Source organism: Tachypleus tridentatus, chromosome 4, assembly GCF_004210375.1.
Source record: "Tachypleus tridentatus isolate NWPU-2018 chromosome 4, ASM421037v1, whole genome shotgun sequence".
Taxonomy (NCBI): Eukaryota; Metazoa; Arthropoda; class Merostomata; order Xiphosura; family Limulidae; genus Tachypleus; species Tachypleus tridentatus.
Window position 1 is genome coordinate 94,685,443 of NC_134828.1, and position 19,712 is coordinate 94,705,154.

General features: G+C 32.1%; 1 pseudogene across 1 annotated transcript in view; it reads right to left on the reverse strand.

Moving 5' to 3' along the window:
• Positions 1 to 19,712, reverse strand: part of LOC143249713 (cartilage oligomeric matrix protein-like) — a 68,371-nt pseudogene that overhangs the window by 828 nt on the left and 47,831 nt on the right. Inside the window, exons 21-24 of the transcript XR_013027916.1 lie at positions 15,153 to 15,240; positions 14,163 to 14,346; positions 9,029 to 9,126; positions 1,879 to 2,017 (exon numbers count right to left, since the gene is read on the reverse strand). The product of XR_013027916.1 is annotated as a cartilage oligomeric matrix protein-like (transcript). The remainder of the gene's footprint in view (positions 1 to 1,878; positions 2,018 to 9,028; positions 9,127 to 14,162; positions 14,347 to 15,152; positions 15,241 to 19,712) is intronic.

The following is a 19,712-nucleotide window of genomic DNA, read 5'->3' on the forward strand; positions in this document are numbered from 1 at the left end:
GATCGATTTGTTTGTTTGTTTGTTTTGAAATTTCGCACAAAGCTACTCGAGGGCTATCTGTGCTAGCCGTCCCTAATTTAGCAGTGTAAGACTAGAGGGAAGGCAGCTAGTCATCGCCACCCACCGCCAACTCTTGGGCTACTCTTTTACCAACGAATAGTGAGATTGACCGTCACATTATACACCCCCACGGCTGGGAGGGCGAGCATGTTTAGCGCGACGCGGGCGCGAACCCGCGACCCTCGGATTACGAGTCGCACGCCTCACGCGCTTGGCCATATCAGGCCGTTGCTGATCGAAACGCTTTATGTTACATTTATTGGAAACTTTAGCAGTTTCAAGATTCGCATTAGGAACAGTACATTTATAGAAGTAATAATGATATAATCTATAAATATAACTTATATTTCATTTAATATACCATTGTTTAAAGCAATCGTTAAAGATTTCCATACCATTTAAAAAACAAAAAATTATCTATTTACAGGACAGGAATATAATTGTTAAAAAAACGGATTTATTAATTTATTTATTATGTTAAAAAATACGTAGGCTCACGAACTTCTGATAGAAATGAATAAAAAACCTATAAACTGAGGGCTTTCGAAAGGTGGACCTTTTTTCTTTAGGGGCAAAGTTATTAAGATAAATATCCCAGACGTCATATAAACAGCTTTCAGTTCAATCATAACACCTTAGTGTCATAAAAAAATCTCTTCATTTAAAATTGATACATAATTAAGCCTAGACAACAACACAAAATGTGTTTTACAAGTACCATAATGGAAACATTATATACAATAATAATTAATAGAACTATCTATAAACCATAGAAGTACACCTGCATTTAAACTTTTACAGCTTACACATACATTAAACGTAAATATACTCATAGAGTTAACTATTTTTGTAAGATGCATATTCAACAGCACCCACTACACTATGTTTTAAACCAATAGACATCGTTTAACGTTTTCAGTATGGAAAATAATCCATACCCATCACTATTCTTACCTTTATGGGTTTGTTTCTTGTGAAGCACAGAGCTACACAAGGAAATATTTGTACTCTGTTCACCGAGAGTATCTAAATCCAATTTATTGGTGTTATAAGCCCTCAGACATACAAAGGCCTTCTTACTTTCTGATCGGTACCACATGATTATGACACCATAGTGTAAAAGCTACTTTTCAGAACAACCACTTCACTCACACAAGTTACAAACTCTAAGTTTCTCCGATACCTTTATGTCATTGTTGTCGTATCTACAACATCCGTGGGTTTAGTAAGTAATTATTAGATATTTAAGTTAAAGATGGGCCCCACATGGTCAGGTGTTCAGAGCGCTCGACTCATAATCTTAGGGTCACGGAATCGAATCTCCATCACACCAAACATACTCGCCCTTTCAGCCATGGGGGTGTTATAATGTGACGATCAATCCTACTATTCGTTGGTAAAAGCATAGCCGAAGAGTTGGTGGTGGGTGGTGGTGACTAGCTGCCTTCCCTCTTGTCATTCACTGCTATATTAGAAACGGCTAGCGCAGATAGCAGGTGAAATTCAAAACAAACCAAACCATACCATCCTTGGTGTGAAATCTAATATAAGTATTTCATGAGATATATTAAAATACATAAAAAGACTTGTTTGAAAAAATATCTACACGTGCAATCCCACTAAAGATTTAAGGTTTTAAAACACATTTCGATCACATTTATAAAAAAGCATACAATAAGCTAGACGACAGTTTCAAACAAATAATCACGTTCAACAACGTTTTAGTTTTCTTATAATGACAAGTTTTGGTCGCTATGGGCAGCTACTACCAACTAGCTTTGCGTGAAACTCAGTGATCAAACAAATCCTATAACTTACCATTACATCTGTAAACTAGATCCGACCAAATAAGAGCTTCCTGCGAGAAACAAAATACCCGAGACGTCCACCTTTAAGAGTATTGTCAAATACGTTTCCTGAATCGGCTACCATGCTCGCTCCTTCAAAAATACGCAACCTGGAAATTAAAAACGTAAGTAGTTTGAAACTATAGATATTGTGATTAATGTATTAGTTCCTATTTAGGATAGTTTGTGACGCTAACCGACTTTGATTACTATTATCAACAGCAGAATTACTCCCCAAAAAAACACTCGAGTATAGAATATATATAAATTGTACTGTTGTTTTATGTAACAATATGTTTAAATCCGGAATGTATCAAGTGTAGAATATATATAAATTGTACTGTTGTTTTATATAACAATATGTTAACTCTGGAATGTATCAAGTGTAGAATATATATAAATTGTACTGTTGTTTTATGTAACAATATGTTTAACTCTGGAATGTATCAAGTGTAGAATATATATAAATTGTACTGTTGTTTTATGTAACAATATGTTTAAACTGGAATGTATCAAGTGTAGAATATATATAAATTGTACTGTTGTTTTATGTAACAATATGTTTAACTCTGGAATGTATCAAGTGTAGAATATATATAAATTGTACTGTTGTTTTATGTAACAATATGTTTAAATCTGGAATGTATCAAGTGTAGAATATATATAAATTGTACTGTTGTTTTATGTAACAATATGTTTAAATCTGGAATGTATCAAGTGTAGAATATATATAAATTGTACTGTTGTTTTATGTAACAATATGTTTAACTCTGGAATGTATCAAGTGTAGAATATATATAAATTGTACTGTTGTTTTATGTAACAATATGTTTAACTCTGGAATGTATCAAGTGTAGAATATATATAAATTGTACTGTTGTTTTATGTAACAATATGTTTAAATCTGGAATATAACAAGTGTAGAATATATATAAATTGTACTGTTGTTTTATGTAACAATATGTTTAAATCCGGAATGTATCAAGTGTAGAATATATATAAATTGTACTGTTGTTTTATGTAACAATATGTTTAACTCTGGAATGTATCAATTGTAGAATATATATAAATTGTACTGTTGTTTTATGTAACAATATGTTTAACTCTGGAATGTATCAAGTGTAGAATATATATAAATTGTACTGTTGTTTTATGTAACAATATGTTTAAATCTGGAATATATCAAGTGTAGAATATATATAAATTGTACTATTGTTTTATGTAACAATATGTTTAACTCTGGAATGTATCAAGTGTAGAATATATATAAATTGTACTGTTGTTTTATGTAACAATATGTTTAAATCTGGAATGTATCAAGTGTAGAATATATATAAATTGTACTGTTGTTTTATGTAACAATATGTTTAAATCCGGAATGTATCAAGTGTAGAATATATATAAATTGTACTGTTGTTTTATATAACAATATGTTTAACTCTGGAATGTATCAAGTGTAGAATATATATAAATTGTACTGCTGTTTTATATAACAATATGTTTAAATCCGGAATGTATCAAGTGTAGAATATATATAAATTGTATTGTTGTTTTATGTAACAATATGTTTAACTCTGGAATGTATCAAGTGTAGAATATATATAAATTGTACTGTTGTTTTATGTAACAATATGTTTAAATCTGGAATGTATCAAGTGTAGAATATATATAAATTGTACTGTTGTTTTATGTAACAATATGTTTAAATCCGGAATGTATCAAGTGTAGAATATATATAAATTGTACTGTTGTTTTATATAACAATATGTTTAACTCTGGAATGTATCAAGTGTAGAATATATATAAATTGTAACTGCTGTTTTATATAACAATATGTTTAAATCCGGAATGTATCAAGTGTAGAATATATATAAATTGTATTGTTGTTTTATGTAACAATATGTTTAACTCTGGAATGTATCAAGTGTAGAATATATATAAATTGTACTGTTGTTTTATGTAACAATATGTTTAAATCTGGTGTGTAAATTAGTTTGTTTGTTTGAAATTAAGTATAAAGTATTCGAAGGGCAACCTGTGTGGTCTTCCCTCCAACATGTTTCTAATGTTGTAAGTCCGCAGACATGCCGCTGTACCACGGGGTAGAATGTAAATTAGATTGTTTATAAATCTCAGTAAGATTAAAAATAAATAATTAGTGAGTGAAGCTCGATATGTTACGTATAGAAATACAGTCGTTGTCTAGTTCTTGACTTTGATATATGCGAATTGGCTAAATCTTTTAATAAAATACTTGAAGATGTTTATGTTTCTCAAGGACTTTCATGAAAACTTGTCACCATGCTTGTAATAACAAAATAAACTTTCGTTATTCATTATGATGTAGTCTATTCACGGAGAGGTAAATATTCCCAAAGTTGTACAATGTACCTTTAGGGGTATAGCCAAGGACTAAAAACAAGTTGGTTTAATAGATTCAATAGCTAAACTAACTGAAATACACCTGAATTGTCTTTCTTTTATAAAGATGGCTCATTGGCATGGAGTAAAGAAATAGTACTATTTGTTTGGAATGACTGGTTATGACGAGAAACCAACTTGAAGTAATAATGTATTATCAAGACGACTGGTATGGGTGTTAGAACTTTAATTATAATAAAGTACAGAGCAATCGTTTCCACCTTCGTAGGTCACCTACAAGTTTTTGTTAACCTGAAGATGACCTAAGAAGGTCGAAACGTTGTTCTCTACTTTAATTTAATACAAGTTTTAATACCCATACCAACCGTCTTTATAATACAGAGGAATGCTTGATTTGTTGAACATATCACAACATAGTTTCTCTCTCGCTCACCCAATATTTGGTATGCACGTGGTTCATGATTTATAGTGAGTACATTTTCGGTTTGGTACTCTATAGATCACAACATTTCTGTTAGACTGAATTTATATACAAAAATATAAATTATGTATTTCTTACGCTTACACATATATAAGTGAAGGAAAAAACTTTGTACAGAGAAAATATATTTAAGTCGGGTCAGTGATTTAGTTTTTATCTGTAAATAATTCTAATTATGAATTTTAATAAATCTTCATTGAATTCAAGTATAATCGGTTTGGTACTCTATAGACCAAAGTGTTTCTGTTAGACTGAATTTATACACAAAAATGAAAATTATTATTTTTTACACATACATGTATACAAGTGAAAGAAAAACACTATTAATAGAAAAAAATAATTAATTATATATTTGAATTTAGGAACAAATTGAGTAAGGCTAATGATTCAATATTTTATGTTGATAATTTTAATTACGGTTTTCATTCATTTTTCTATGAACTCAATCATAAAGTTTAAAACATGTTTCCATTATTTTGTTCACGTGTCTGCGCCATTCCTCTCAAATAAAGTATTTTGGAGTTTATCTTAGTCACATTCGGAATTCAATAATATAGGGCCCGGTATGGCCAGGTGGGCTAAGTTTAACGTTCGACTCGTCATTTGAGGGTTGCGGGTTCGAATCCCCATCGCACCAAACATGCCGTTTCAGCCTTGGGGGCGTTATAATGTGACGGTCAATCCTACTATTCGTTGGTAAAAGAGTAGCCCAAGAGTTGGCAATGAATGGCGATGACTAGCTGCCTTCCCTCCAGTCTTATACTGCTAAATTAGAGACAGTTAGCGCAGATAGCCCTCGCGTATCTTTGCGCGAAATTAAAAAAAAACAACAACCAATAATATAACTGATTATTAATATGAAATGATAACCACCGAACGTTGTATTAAGTACTTACGAATGCATAATACATAGAAATACCTAATAAACGATTCATTACCTTTATTAATCAGCATATGCTATCAATCAAGATAACATATGTTTCAGGCTTTCAATTGTTCAATAATCCGTTAAAAAACATCAGTAAACGTGCATGTGTACGTTTGGCTTCTATTGAAAATCCTCATTCGACGATGTTGGTTTTCTGATTATTATTTATTGTTACGAATAATGCGTTTATAATTTCGCAAATTAACAATTTTCTGGCCCGGCATGGCCAGGTGGTGAAGGCACTCGACTCGTAATCCGAGGGTTGCGAGTTCGAATCCCCGTCACACCAAACAAGTTCTCCCTTTCAGCCGTGGGAGCGTTATAATGTTACGATCAATCCACTATTCGTTCCTAAAATAATATGTCAAGAGTTTGGCGGTGGGTGGTGATGACCAGCTGCCTTCCCTCTAGTCTTACACTGCTAAATTAGGGACGGCTAGCGCACACATCCTCTCTGTAGTTTTGCTCGAAATTCATAAAAACAAGCAATAGTGGTGGTTGTTTCTTTCATTTCATTAATCCATAGAGTATACGAGCGCACTCTCTAAGATATATAAGACGTTTTTATATACTCTCCCCAAACTATGTGTGTTGTGTTATAGAAAATTTAAGTTTTCCTTGGGTAAGAAGTGGCGCCATCTATGAATATAGTTAATGCTAGCTTACGTCAAAGATAATAAATGCTGAATGACATTAATAATGCGCCTTGTTCTAAACGTATATCTGTGCACAATGGCATTTTAGCGAACGCACAACGCTAGAAGAAAAGTTTAGATATCCGTAGTGGGCAGAGCACAGGTAGCCCTTTCTGTAGCTTTGTGTTTCACTTCAAACAGACAAACTATCATTTCACAAAGTTTGACAAAGATTAGCCCAGTGAAGTCGGAATAGTTAGATAAGCACAGAGAAACAAACAGTAATTTTTGTGCTTTATGTGTATAGGTGTTGGTAAGGATGGTTCCTGATTCTTTTGTATTAGCCTTAAGTCATGGTGGTGGTTCTCTCAAAGGCTACAATTCAACATTGTCATAATCACAACACAGTCCTGACTTTTCATTGGGATAAGTTATCGTTCTACAAAAGTCACATTGTATAGACCTTCTTACAACACCATATACAGACTCTGATTTACAATCATTATTTATATCATAATCATAAGCTGTTTTAAAATACATTCTACATCTACATTCAGTGACAGCAACCTTTCTTTGATCTTGATGTTATCTATCTTATTCTACCCTAGCAGAAGTTTCTGTAACTGATTCTTTCATTCTGCTTGTCATTCTGTTATGATTTTCTTCCTGTTTGACAGCAGTGCCATCTGCTGTCTCTTGTGTTCTTCTTCTGAATATCCTTTCCTTATCTTCAGTTTATCTTACGGCAGCTTCATTGACTGTCTTTTTGCTCTTTTTAAGCTATCCTTTCCTTTTCTTGAGTTTTTCTTATGGCAGTTTCACATTTTGCTTTTTTTAAGCTATCCTTTCCTTTTCTCGAGTTTTTCTTGGCAGTTTCACCTTTTCCTTTTTTTAAGCTATCCTTTCCTTTTCTTGAGTTTTTCTTACGGCAGTTTCACCTTTTCCTTTTTTTAAGCTATCCTTTTTTTTTGAGTTTTTCTTATGGCAGTTTCAAGCTATCCTTTTCTTTTCTTGAGTTTTTCTTATGGCAGTTTCACCTTTTGCTTTTTTAAGCTATCCTTTCTTAACCTTCAATTTGTCTTACGACAGTTTTACCGACTATCTCTTGTGTTTTTCTTCTAGCTATTCTTTCCTTATCTCGAGCTTGTCCTGCAACAGTTTCTTTTACCGTTTCTTATTATTTCCTTTCTGCGATCTTCTTGATAGGTTTGAATACAATGACTTCAAAACATATTTGGACATCTTGACAGACCCATGTGATTTGTGTGCGCACTTCATAACATTGACTGTTTCAGAAAATACAAAGTAACATTACTCATACAACCACAGTTATATATTTTACCGTTTACTAACAATTACTGTAGAGACAGGAAGCAACGTGAAGAAGACAATGGATTAAGGGCACGTGTTTACACTTTGTCTTCACGATATTATTTAATTCACGGTCACTGCCCGTGTTATCTGTATATATGTAAAGCATAAACGTCTGTGTCGCTGTATGTTTGTTCGTTATCTAACTTCCCCAAGGTGTGTGAGCTTATCCCAACTAAACGTTACGGGATGATAATTTGGAAGAAGGACCATGTTAATGAGGGTTCCAAACCCATCAACCTCCATTATTGTCTTTATTTTCAACATTTATTATCTTTCGTAGATATACATTGATTGATGACCTTACACAAACATTCATTTCAATGTTATTTGCTTCATCAGTGCTTAAGACGAGTTGCACAACAGAGAGAAAAAGACACTAACATTTGTTTGAAAAAAAAACTTACATCATTAACTCAGCTAGGTAGAGTGCAATTTACAAACTAAAACAATATGCATTTTCGTGGTCCGATTTATGTACACTTTATTTTCAGTTGCGAAGGCCAATTATAAAAACCGACATTTGGCCTGTTACAACTTGATCGAATGATTTCAAATTTAATTTGGTATGGTCTAACATGCGTTGAGGTCAACTTGCTGGACTTGGAATGGTAAAGTCTAAGGTTCGAGCTTGTGTTATGCTAATTATATGGATATTTTCTAAAATATTATTATTTGGTTAAGAAAACCGTGTTGGCGACTGGGACAGATGATTGGTTAATCTTCCTGTAATCAGCAGTTCTAATATAGAAATTGCTATATATGAACCTTTGGATCTCTGATCTGGTTCTTTAGTTCACATGAAGTTTGTTCTCGTTGAACACAAACAAAATACTTGACCAGTTTATGATGAATATTAAAGCAAAACTAAAATGACTGGTTTATGCTTAAACCTAAAGACATAATTATTTTATTACTGCCTAACCACGAAAATTCAGAATGATAATTAGATGTAGTTACTTATCCAATGTGGAATAATCAACAATATTAAGTGCAAAACTTCACATGATTTCTGCTCCAGTCAATAAGTAAATACTTTTTTAATAAATCAGCAAGATTAATATGTTTTACAAGACAAATCTTCTAAATACGCTGAACTCCAGTCAGTAGGCCAATACCCACGTATTGTTTCAAAAGAATAAATAAACACCATTAATATGTTATATAGGACCGAACTTCTAAATACTCTGAGCTCCAGTCAGTAGGCCAATAGCCACCAATTGTTTCAACAGGATACGTGGTACTATGGAAATCAGTTTCAATAGAGTGAGCAATAGCCTTCTACAGCAGATCAGAATGTATAAAATTAGAATTCTAAACTAACCTGATTAATCCAATTTTGGGTCTGTGAAGCAATAGCCATCTATAAGCAGTCTTTTCCTTCCAGCCAACATTTCTAGGGTCTTTCCAGAGAAGACGAACCTAAATTATAAAAATCCATTATTAGAGATAAGGCTTGAAAATTTTATATGAATATAACAGTTCCTATCCACTACTATCTCTATTTCTCACCTTTGTTACACCTCACTTTTCCATTTTCCTAAATCATTATGTCGTTTATTTAATGGTTGTTATAGTTGTGAACTTTTCAAACAAGGTTTAAACACTTTAAAAATATGTAATGATATGCGTGAGTTTTTTTTTTAACTTTAAACATGCTGAAGAGTTTGAATCATTTGATTCCAGACTTTGCAGGTCGAAAAGTGTATTTTATAGACTTTCCAAGTTCTGTCTAAAAACTAAAAACAGAGAAAAGGAGGAATATTCGAAACACAGAAACATAGTTTTGTAGTGTCAGTCTCGAATTTCAGTTTTTATTTCGTATAAAAGTAATAAGCAAACTAATTAACCTTATTTTAGATAGCACTGTCTGTTCCTTAGTTCATAGTTGGCCCGGCATGGCCAGGTGGTTAAGGCGTGCGACTCGTAATCTGAGGGTCGCGGGTTCGCATTCCCGTGGCTCGCCCTTTCAGCCATTGGGGCGTTATAATGTTACGATCATTCCCATTATTCGTTGGTAAAAGAGTAGCCCAAGAGTTGGCGGTGGGAGGTGATGATTAACTGCCTTCCCTCTAGTCTTACTCTGCTAAATTAGGGACGGCTAGCACAGATAGCCATCGAGTAGCTTTGTGCGAAATTCAAAAACAAACAACTCCTCAATTAGACTTATCACATGAAAACATACAGATATAATAGATATGTTCCAATTCTGAGAGGCAGTATCCGTTTTTATCATGCTCTTGTTAATAGCTTTCTTTTTGATGTATTATTTTTTTACATATTAAAATATTAGACATTCAGTGAACGATATTGCCTGAAACTCCTCTGTTGAAAGTCTTCATCCTTTCAAGTAGTTAAATATTTAAGACGTAAAATACGTTCACCCGAGATACAAAACTTATCTGACAAGCAAAATTTAGAAACAAAAATCTGTATTAGAACGGAACTTTGTCTTGAAAGTCTGTCATCGTTTCTCACAAGATGCTGCTTCCAAACCTGCCACCTGGTGACAGAGTGAAAAGTTTGTGAGCTTGCAGCACAAAAATAGGGTTTCGATACTTACGATAGCAGCTTTGTGCTTAATAACAAAGAAGAAAAAGGAAATTTTGGAAAAATAATTTAAAAAATCAACATTTAAAACATTATTCAGTTATTGTACCATTAACATCTTTAACAAAAATTATGGTTGGTAACCAATCTCACGCGATTGGTTACTTTATGGGAGGTTTGTTTTGTTTTTTAAATTTTGCGCAAAACTACACGAGGGCTATCTGCGCTAGCCATCCCTAATTTAGCAGTGTAAGACTAGAGAGAAGGCAGCCAGTTATCATCACCAACCGCCAACTTGGGCTACTCTCTTACCAACGAATAATGGGATTGACTGACCGTTATAATGCCTCCACGGCTGAAAGGGCGAGCATATGCGAAGGAGATCTGATCCTGCTACCCTAAGATTACGAGTTAGATGCCTTAAATCACCTGGCCATGCCGGGCCTACCTTATGAAAGGAAGAGAGGGCATGATCTCATTATAAATGAGAAGGTCATATTTCCAAAAGATAATACTAGAGGGCGCGTTGTTAGGGACAAGTTGCTAGACCGCCATAAGAGGCTGCAATGATGTCGTAATTCAACAAAGTGTCACCAGAGATCGCAGGAGGCTAACATTATAACTCAGTACCAGACAGATAGCCTTGATAGATGATTATGTTGCAAAATAGAGAACGTGTTTCTTAGCAAACATGACTCGCACAATCCATATCTCAACATGTCCATAGTTACATATGAACTTATAAAACAAGTCATCCTTAAAAGCACACTTAACACTAATTCATCAATTCGTTAAATGTCTTGTCCTAAAACGGCAAAGCTTTAATTAAAACTTACTCATTTAATTATCAACCAAGAGTTTAAGACTTTCGGTGATAAAATAAATTGTCAAAGACATTTTTAACGTAGTACAACTCATGGATAAAATTATCCATGAATAGAATAAACAGGCATCTTTCGCAATACTGCATGGTTAGTCCAAGGACTAAATGATCAAAGTTTTGTTAACAATTCCGTTATAATTACAATAACAAGTTCTGTTTACAATACCGTCATAATTACAATAACAAGTCTGTAAAATTTTTATAAATAAACTCCAATTAATATTCGCTTTACAAAAGTAATTGTTATTGTAATAATTTTATGATAATAAACTCTAATTAGTATTGACTTTACATAAGTAATCAAAGTTTTCTTTAATTTAGAAATTATACAAAACATTTAAAAACTAAGCCAGCCAAACATTTTACTTAAGACTGCTTAAAACAGACTTTCAATATAGAAATCAAAACTTTTAAAGTGTCACACATTTATTCAAATGACAGTGTAAATAAAGCTGTTAGACACATACAAACATGGAGCATGCCATAAACAAAAAGTATTTCAATCTTTTATAAAAAAAAAAAAACACAACAACAAACAACCTAGAAATATTATTTCAGTATCCTTCAAGAGATAATACATAGCTTTTCCCTCACGTTTTATAAATCCAATGTGTTTACAATCCAAATAATCTGTTACATGCATTATCCTGAGTTTCAATCCAGAACTCGCATGTTCATTGTTTAAATATGACATGTGAATTTAAATACATGGTTTTAACTTCTTGAAGGTGTAATAATTTAAGCGTGTAAATAAGCATCGATAATTTGGACATTTTTTATCTAACATTAAAAGTATGGGTTACATAACTTATTTCAATATTTCACAAATAAGACATTTAAATAAGACAGTTATTACATTACTACAATTACTCCAACCACTAATATAACAAATGAATGATTTGCTGATTACTTCTATTTAGAACTTCCTAACTGTCTTAAGTTAAGACACTAATAGTAAATCACACACATATAATCTGGAAATAGAAGTTAAAGAACTACAAAGATCAGACACAATCATTGTAGACACCGACGTGAAGACGATATTGTTTGGAAGGTGTCACGTGGTCATATATTACAATGTAAAGCTGTAAGATATTTCAATTTAACCAATTGATGACCTTTGCTCAGTAGTTACGTTAAACATTGGTGTATTGTAAGAAGACATTCAATGTTAGCTATAACATATAATATTTCTATCTGAGTGTCGGAAAAAGTTTATTAAAATAAGATTTAATTAAGCACATTGTATTTGCATTACATTCAATGTTCACGGGAAAATATTATTAAAATAAAATTTAATTAAACACATTGTATTTGCATTACATTTAATGTTCATGGAAAAATGTTATTAAAATAAAAATTAATTAAACACATTGTATTTGCATTACATTTAATGTTCACGGGAAAATGTTATTAAAATAAAATTTAATTAAACACATTGTATTTGCATTACATTTAATGTTCATGGGAAAATGTTATTAAAATAAAATGTAATTAAACACATTGTATTTGCATTACATTTCATGTTCATGGGAAAATGTTATTAAAATAAAATTTAATTAAACACATTGTATTTGCATTACATTTAATGTTCATGGGAAAATGTTATTAAAATAAAATTTAATTAAACACGTATTTGCATTACATTTAATGTTCATGGGAAAATGTTATTAAAATAAAATTTAATTAAACACATTGTATTTGCATTACATTTAATGTTCATGGGAAAATGTTATTAAAATAAAATTTAATTAAACACATTGTATTTGCATTACATTTGATGTTCATGGGAATATGTTATTAAAATAAAATTTAATTAAACACATTGTATTTGCATTATATTTCATTTTCATGGGAAAATGTTATTAAAATAAAATTTAATCAAACACATTGTATTTGCATTGCATTTAATGTTCACGGGAAAATGTTATCCATCGAATAATTTTTTTGAGACAAATCAGAAAACAGGAATTCACGACATAAACTACTGTGTGGTCCATGATTTAAACAGTGGGCAAACTGTTATGAAAGGATATAATTCATGCGATGAATTATATCAGTACTTATTTTCGAAAAAAACATAACATAAAAGTTATACAGCAGTAGCATATATTATATGAAAGGTTTTGATGGTCACTTTGTATTAAACTATCTTACTCGTTCAGAGATTAGAAACCAGAGATTATTCCAAATGCTGCACAAATTATGATCCTGAGTCGAAAAATTCATCGGCGTCCTTTGGGCGTGATGATTCCGGACTTAGTTTTTATTATTTATTAATAACTAATAAATTGCTTATTTATATTTATAATACCCAATAATATCATGCTTATTGTGTTTTGTTGTTGTTTGTAACACTTCATTTGTATTCCACACGTGCCCATTTTTCTAATCAAAAGAGAGAATATATATATTTAATATTATTTAAATCACATACAAATTACAATAATAGCCTGATACTATCATCTTAGAACAAACATAACTGATTATAAACACGCTTTACAAACAAAAGTATTAGCGAGATAACATATCATTACTCTAACAAATAGCTACTACAAATAGTGTTTTGACCAGTACTATGTTTCTTGTATCCCAGCTGGCGAGGTAAGCTCTGGTATTAAAAATCGTAAACAATGAATATGATGGATATAGAGTGATTAAAATACCATTAGACAGCCTCCTTATCTGAAGAACCGTGAGGAACTGAAGAAATGTAATGAGACAAAACACTAAGCCTATATGACAAAAATAATTCATTATCATTACACTTCGTCAGCAGGGGTGCACACACGATTGCGATGCTTATAGTATCATAATAATTAAACAAAGTTACGACCTGAAGATAATTTGTAATTTGTAAGTGCTCTATATCAATCCCACGGTTTGATAAACCTAGAATGAAAAAATTCTAACGTACCTTTAAACGTAAGAAAAATAAATTTAAAATTTAAGTATATCTATAATTCTGCTACCACTACTTCAGTATTCCAGAAATTACATAATAAGTTCACTAGTTTAAGATTACCTCATTTCTTGTGTCACCAGTGTGCCATAAGGAGTTTCGCATCATCTGACCTGGTCCTGTACCAGATTTCACTAATTTTAATTGGATACCGGGTTCTGCAACGGCTCGAAATGGCGTGGCTTGCCAGTATGTTTGGGAGTTTTTCTTCCACATTACTGTGTAGAAGTGAGCGTTGTCTTGGTAACTAATCAAAATAAAATATAGATATTCTGTAACTTGTAATGAAACTGTCTAGAAAAACAACAAAAATTTAAAAATATTTTTCTACTCAATTGAATCTATAGCTAAAAATAAATACCTGGCTCAAAATGCAAAACTAAGCAAGTTTACATATCCCTAAACGTAATTAAAATTTTGAAAGAAAAACATAAAAGAAGTGAAAACAGATCGGCTAGTGAGAAATATTATTAATTACAGAACTCTGAACTGTGTCTTATTATTTTCTGAGTTCAATGTGAGACATTTGTTTCCATCTACCCATGAAAGATTTAATACCCTGCTTAAAAAAACACTACATACTAATTGTTACTGAATAAAACAACCTGAGAATCAATAAATTATGTTGCTAATATATTTTAATATATATTTTAATAACCTGCTTAAAAAACACTACATACTAATTGTAACTAAATAAAACAACGTGAGAATCAATAAGTTATGTTGCTAATATATTTTAATATATATTTTAATAACCTGCTTAAAAAACACTACATACTAATTGTAACTAAATAAAACAACGTGAGAATCAATAAGTTATGTTGCTGGTATATTTTAATATATATTTTAATAACCTGCTTAAGAAACACTACATAGTAATTGTAACTAAATAAAACAACGTGAGAATCAATAAGTTATGTTGCTGATATATTTTAACATATATTTTAATAACCTGCTTAAGAAACACTACATACTAATTGTAACTAAATAAAACAACGTGAGAATCAATAAGTTATGTTGCTGATATATTTTAAGTTCCAGAACATTCTTTACCTGAAAATAAAACCTACATAGTCATCATCAATTTCGGTATCTATAAAGAATGTCCCTTCAAAATCCACTCCTCCAAAAGCCTGAAATCCTGAAAATTTCATTTTATTATCAGTAGATTATTCATTTCTTACTGTCATTTTATCATTTAGGCATTTTAACATTAAGTTTGCTTCTTTGTTTGTTTTTTTAATTTCGCGCAAAGCTACTCGAAGGCTATCTGCGCAAAGCCGTCCCTAATTTAGCAGTGTAATATTAGAGTGAAGGCAACTTGTCATCACCACCCACCACCAACTCTTGGGCAACTCTTTTACCAACGAATAGTGGGATTTACCGTTACATTTATAACGTCCCCACGGCTGAAAGGGCGAGCATGTTTGGTACGACAGGGATTCGAACCTGCGCTCGTCAGATTACGATTCGAACGCCTTAACTCACCTGGCCATGCCGGGCCTAACATTAAGTAAGAGAACCTAAATCCTACGTTCTTTTGTCCTTATACGTGTAAAATGCCATTTACTTCAGTCTTACAATCTGATAACACAATGTCAAAGGGTTCCCCTCGTCCTGATAAACCAAAATGCCTTTTTTTGTTACTTCTAAACTAAGTTTTTCATTATATTCGCACATAAAAAAAACATTTCAAAACGTTCCAGATAGTGCACTGTTGATAAAGAAACATTACTAATGATTTGTGGCTTTTCAAAGTTTAAGCTAAAAGTCTATAGCGTGGGTACTGAGACGTTGAAGTTCAAACAGTCTAAACCTAACAGGATACATAATATTCCTATACGTTTCATTTGATAAAGAAATTTATGGATACCATAAACCAATCCGTACATTTATCAAAGATTTATTTATGTCTATATTTCGTTCCACAAGCCAGACAAGTTAGAAAGTTATATCGTTATTATTTGAGGCATCAGAGATATTGTTTTACACAAAACAGGGTTCTCTAACATCGAGTTTGAGATGTCTTGTTTGTGTGTAATATTTAAAACGAGTTATCTTGACCACTTGATAAGATCTATATGCTTCTCTTAGTTTCATGTTACTTGTTTACAAGGAGGCGTAGTGTGTCTGAATAAAACAAATGTGTATTATATAATAAATCTTTCGATGCTGGTGTTGAAATCATTTTATATACAAAATATATTTTTGGTTCATGTACATATATGAAGTTTCAGGAAAATATTGTTTTCAACATATAATTAGCTAGCAAATTGACGTAATAATTTTGCTTTCTTTTTTCGACCAATTGTGAAACGAGAAAGAAAGTTTCGAATCAATGACGAGCTTGAGAACTCGTCAAGCGAATGAAACATGGAAAACAATATGTTTGTGGAAACTACTTGTAATGGGAAAGAAGGAACTTTAAAAGTTAATAAATAAAACAAAAAAAAATTTCATTTTCTGTAGTGAGGTTTAACTTAGTTTACCTTAATATCAGTACATTATCAGTCTGTACAAAATACCTACTTATTTAAATACTTTAATACAAACCTATACAATGGGTTATTAACGCTGTGTCTCAGTGTAGTGACATCAACAAGTATGTGGTGCTGAGCTCTTAATGGTAATACATTTTAACATGAAGTATGCTAGTTTTGAAGTCATTGACTAAAGTCACAATATAACATGTTAGGACCGTAATTCTCATCTGTTTTGATGGCATAATCTTGTGTGGAATATGCTTAACAACAAGAAAAAACTTCAAACTTCAATAACATATTTTAGAATATGCTAAACAATTAATAGTACACAGCATATAAATACTTTTTCTGTGCATATCTATGTGTATAAGAAACATCTATCTGTATTATTAATGTTAATAGAGCACCATGTAATTGTGGTTAAAACTCTGAATTGTCAGATAGTAAATCTTTTATTTATTTATATTTGTTAAAGTTACCCTAACAATTATTGTTTAATGAAAGAGTTTCAAACTTAGGCCTATCTAGCTATAAACTGAATATGATTCTGCAAGTGGAAAAATATACTTAAAAAAATTTAATGTGTCGGAATAGGTGCACCGAAAAGTGAGAAAACAAGGTAGGAAGGAGCACGGTGTAATAAAACTTCTGTTAAATATCACAAGGTGGCGCGTTCAACATCCTATCCATGCCTACTTCGTTTATTATTTCCATCCTTTCTTCAACAATAAACAAGGCAGATAAAAGTTATTAAACTTATTCTTGCTTATCAGATAATGACTATAGGTTTTCGTGAATCTAACTATTGCAAGCAATACATGTACTGTAAAGTATACTTATACAATACTAGAAGATTCAGATAATCGTGTGGACCCATAACTTACATGTTATTATTTTATTTACAACTTGTCCCCTTTTTAGCAATTGCGGTAAAAGAATTTCGTGTATTAGCTATATAGGAGAGTCAAAATACAAAGGTAAAACGTCATAAGAAGTTTCTATGTATTGACCTTATCGTCTATACAAAATAGGAGAATCATAGACACACGTTTCTACGTATCCATAAGTTTCATAACATCATGAACACAGTAAAACGAAGTAGGCATAGATGTAATGTTGGACACACCCCTTTGTGAGTTTATACAAAGGAAGTTTTATTACACCACGCCCATTTTTAACATTGTTTTTAATATTTTTTCAATCGTCCATTCACCTTTTTCGTACAACATGACATCATCTTAATTTGTGTTCATATCATATATAAATATCAGCAGTGTGTATGTGCACCTGAATATCATGTTACGTCATCATGTATGTAAACTTAGTTTAGCTTACAATAGTGTTATAAACTTGCAGACGAGAGTAGCTTGTCTTCTAGCCTAGATAATGAAGCTTCTCTAAAGGCTCGCCCTACGTTGACATACCCGATACTACTCAAAGTATCCAGATATTTTCACACATTACTGTAGACCCAGAAGATCGTCCGTCCTTCACTCTTTTATTTGACCATACTTACTCACGCTTGTATTTGCGATTTTTGCACTTATAACTATGATAAGTCTGTTTCTTACACAGCTAGAAACGTTACAAAATTCTGTCAATCAGTTCGACTGAGAAATTTGTGGTTCAGCGAAGTTTGTGTATCTATTCTGCTGATTTTCTCAAGTGGTTCTATAGTTTTGTAATTTTGTAGAAAGTTCGTTTATCTCCTGAGGTTGTCTCTCAAATGTTTTTTTCAAAATTTATTATGTGGTTGTTAGAGTGTTAAATAAGTAAATAGTTTGTATTGTATGTATTGTGTATTCCTGTATGTATTGTGTATTCGCTCCATTCCTACTACAAGTACGATTGTACTTATAATAACACTGCTGCCTTTTTGTACTGGCATTTATATTCGAATATATTTAAATATATGGTATATCATCCATCACGTTGTTTATTTATTCATATTTCGAAACCTATCTACCGGTCAAACATCAAGTCGTTGATGGGAACATTTACGCTGCTAACAATTTTTTTTTTTTATTTCGCACAAATCTACACGAGGGCTATCTGCGCTAGCTGTCCCTAAATTAGCAGTGTAAGACTAGAGAGAAGGCAGCTAGTCATCACCATTCACCGCCAATTCTTGGGCTACTTTTTCACCAACGAATAATGGAATTGACCGTCACATTATAACTTATAACGCCACCAAGGCTAAAAGGACGAGCATGTTTGGTGCGACGGGGATTCGAACCCGCGACCCTCAGATTACGAGTCGAACGTCTTAACCCACCTGGCCATGCCGGGCCGCTGCTAACAAATACTGTCCAATACACAGAGCACAAGCGATCACAAACACAATGATAAAATTCCATTGGTTGACCAGGATTAATGCGCTGTTTAATAGAAGTTCAATTTGTACGTTATATTAAGAGTTAAGAAGTACGTATTCATAGATCTTACTGTATCAGAGTTCATGTTGAGCTCTGTGAAAACAGTATAAGTCTGATTGTTCTTTGGGTATAAATATCGAACTTTTATCTCATTTATGTCTGTATTGTATTATCTACGTTTACACCTTCCTTTGTTATGCCATAATTCGCCCTGTTTCTTGAACTTTAATAGTATGTATCAACAATGTAAACCTTATAATACAATATTTTTCTTGAATTTAAAGTCATATTTATTCCAAATACTGCAAATACATCCAGTGAAATCATACGTTGGTACCGAACCAAAAGCATTGAAGAAAGCTGGAGATTAAACCTTTGTAGGAATGTAACACATCACCATAAACGTGAATCATGAGGTTAAGAGAGAAAATAACTTTCTTCGAATATTTCACTCAACTTGTCCATGGAAGATGAAAATTGTCTTATAAACACGGTGACTAAGCACGATACACCGGAGGGGTGATCACGTTATTAGGCTAGGATAGCAGACTTTTTTTTTTTTTTTTTTTTTACACAGTGACAATGATATCTGTAAATAAAATATTATTTTGTAGATTCTAAGAAATTGAGCTTCTCTATATAAACCATAATCAGACGACACAGAACAGAAGTAAGTATATATACGACAAGGAATTAATAATAGCGGGTATCAACATCTCAGTAAGATACATTATTCAGTTTAAGGTAGAAAATTT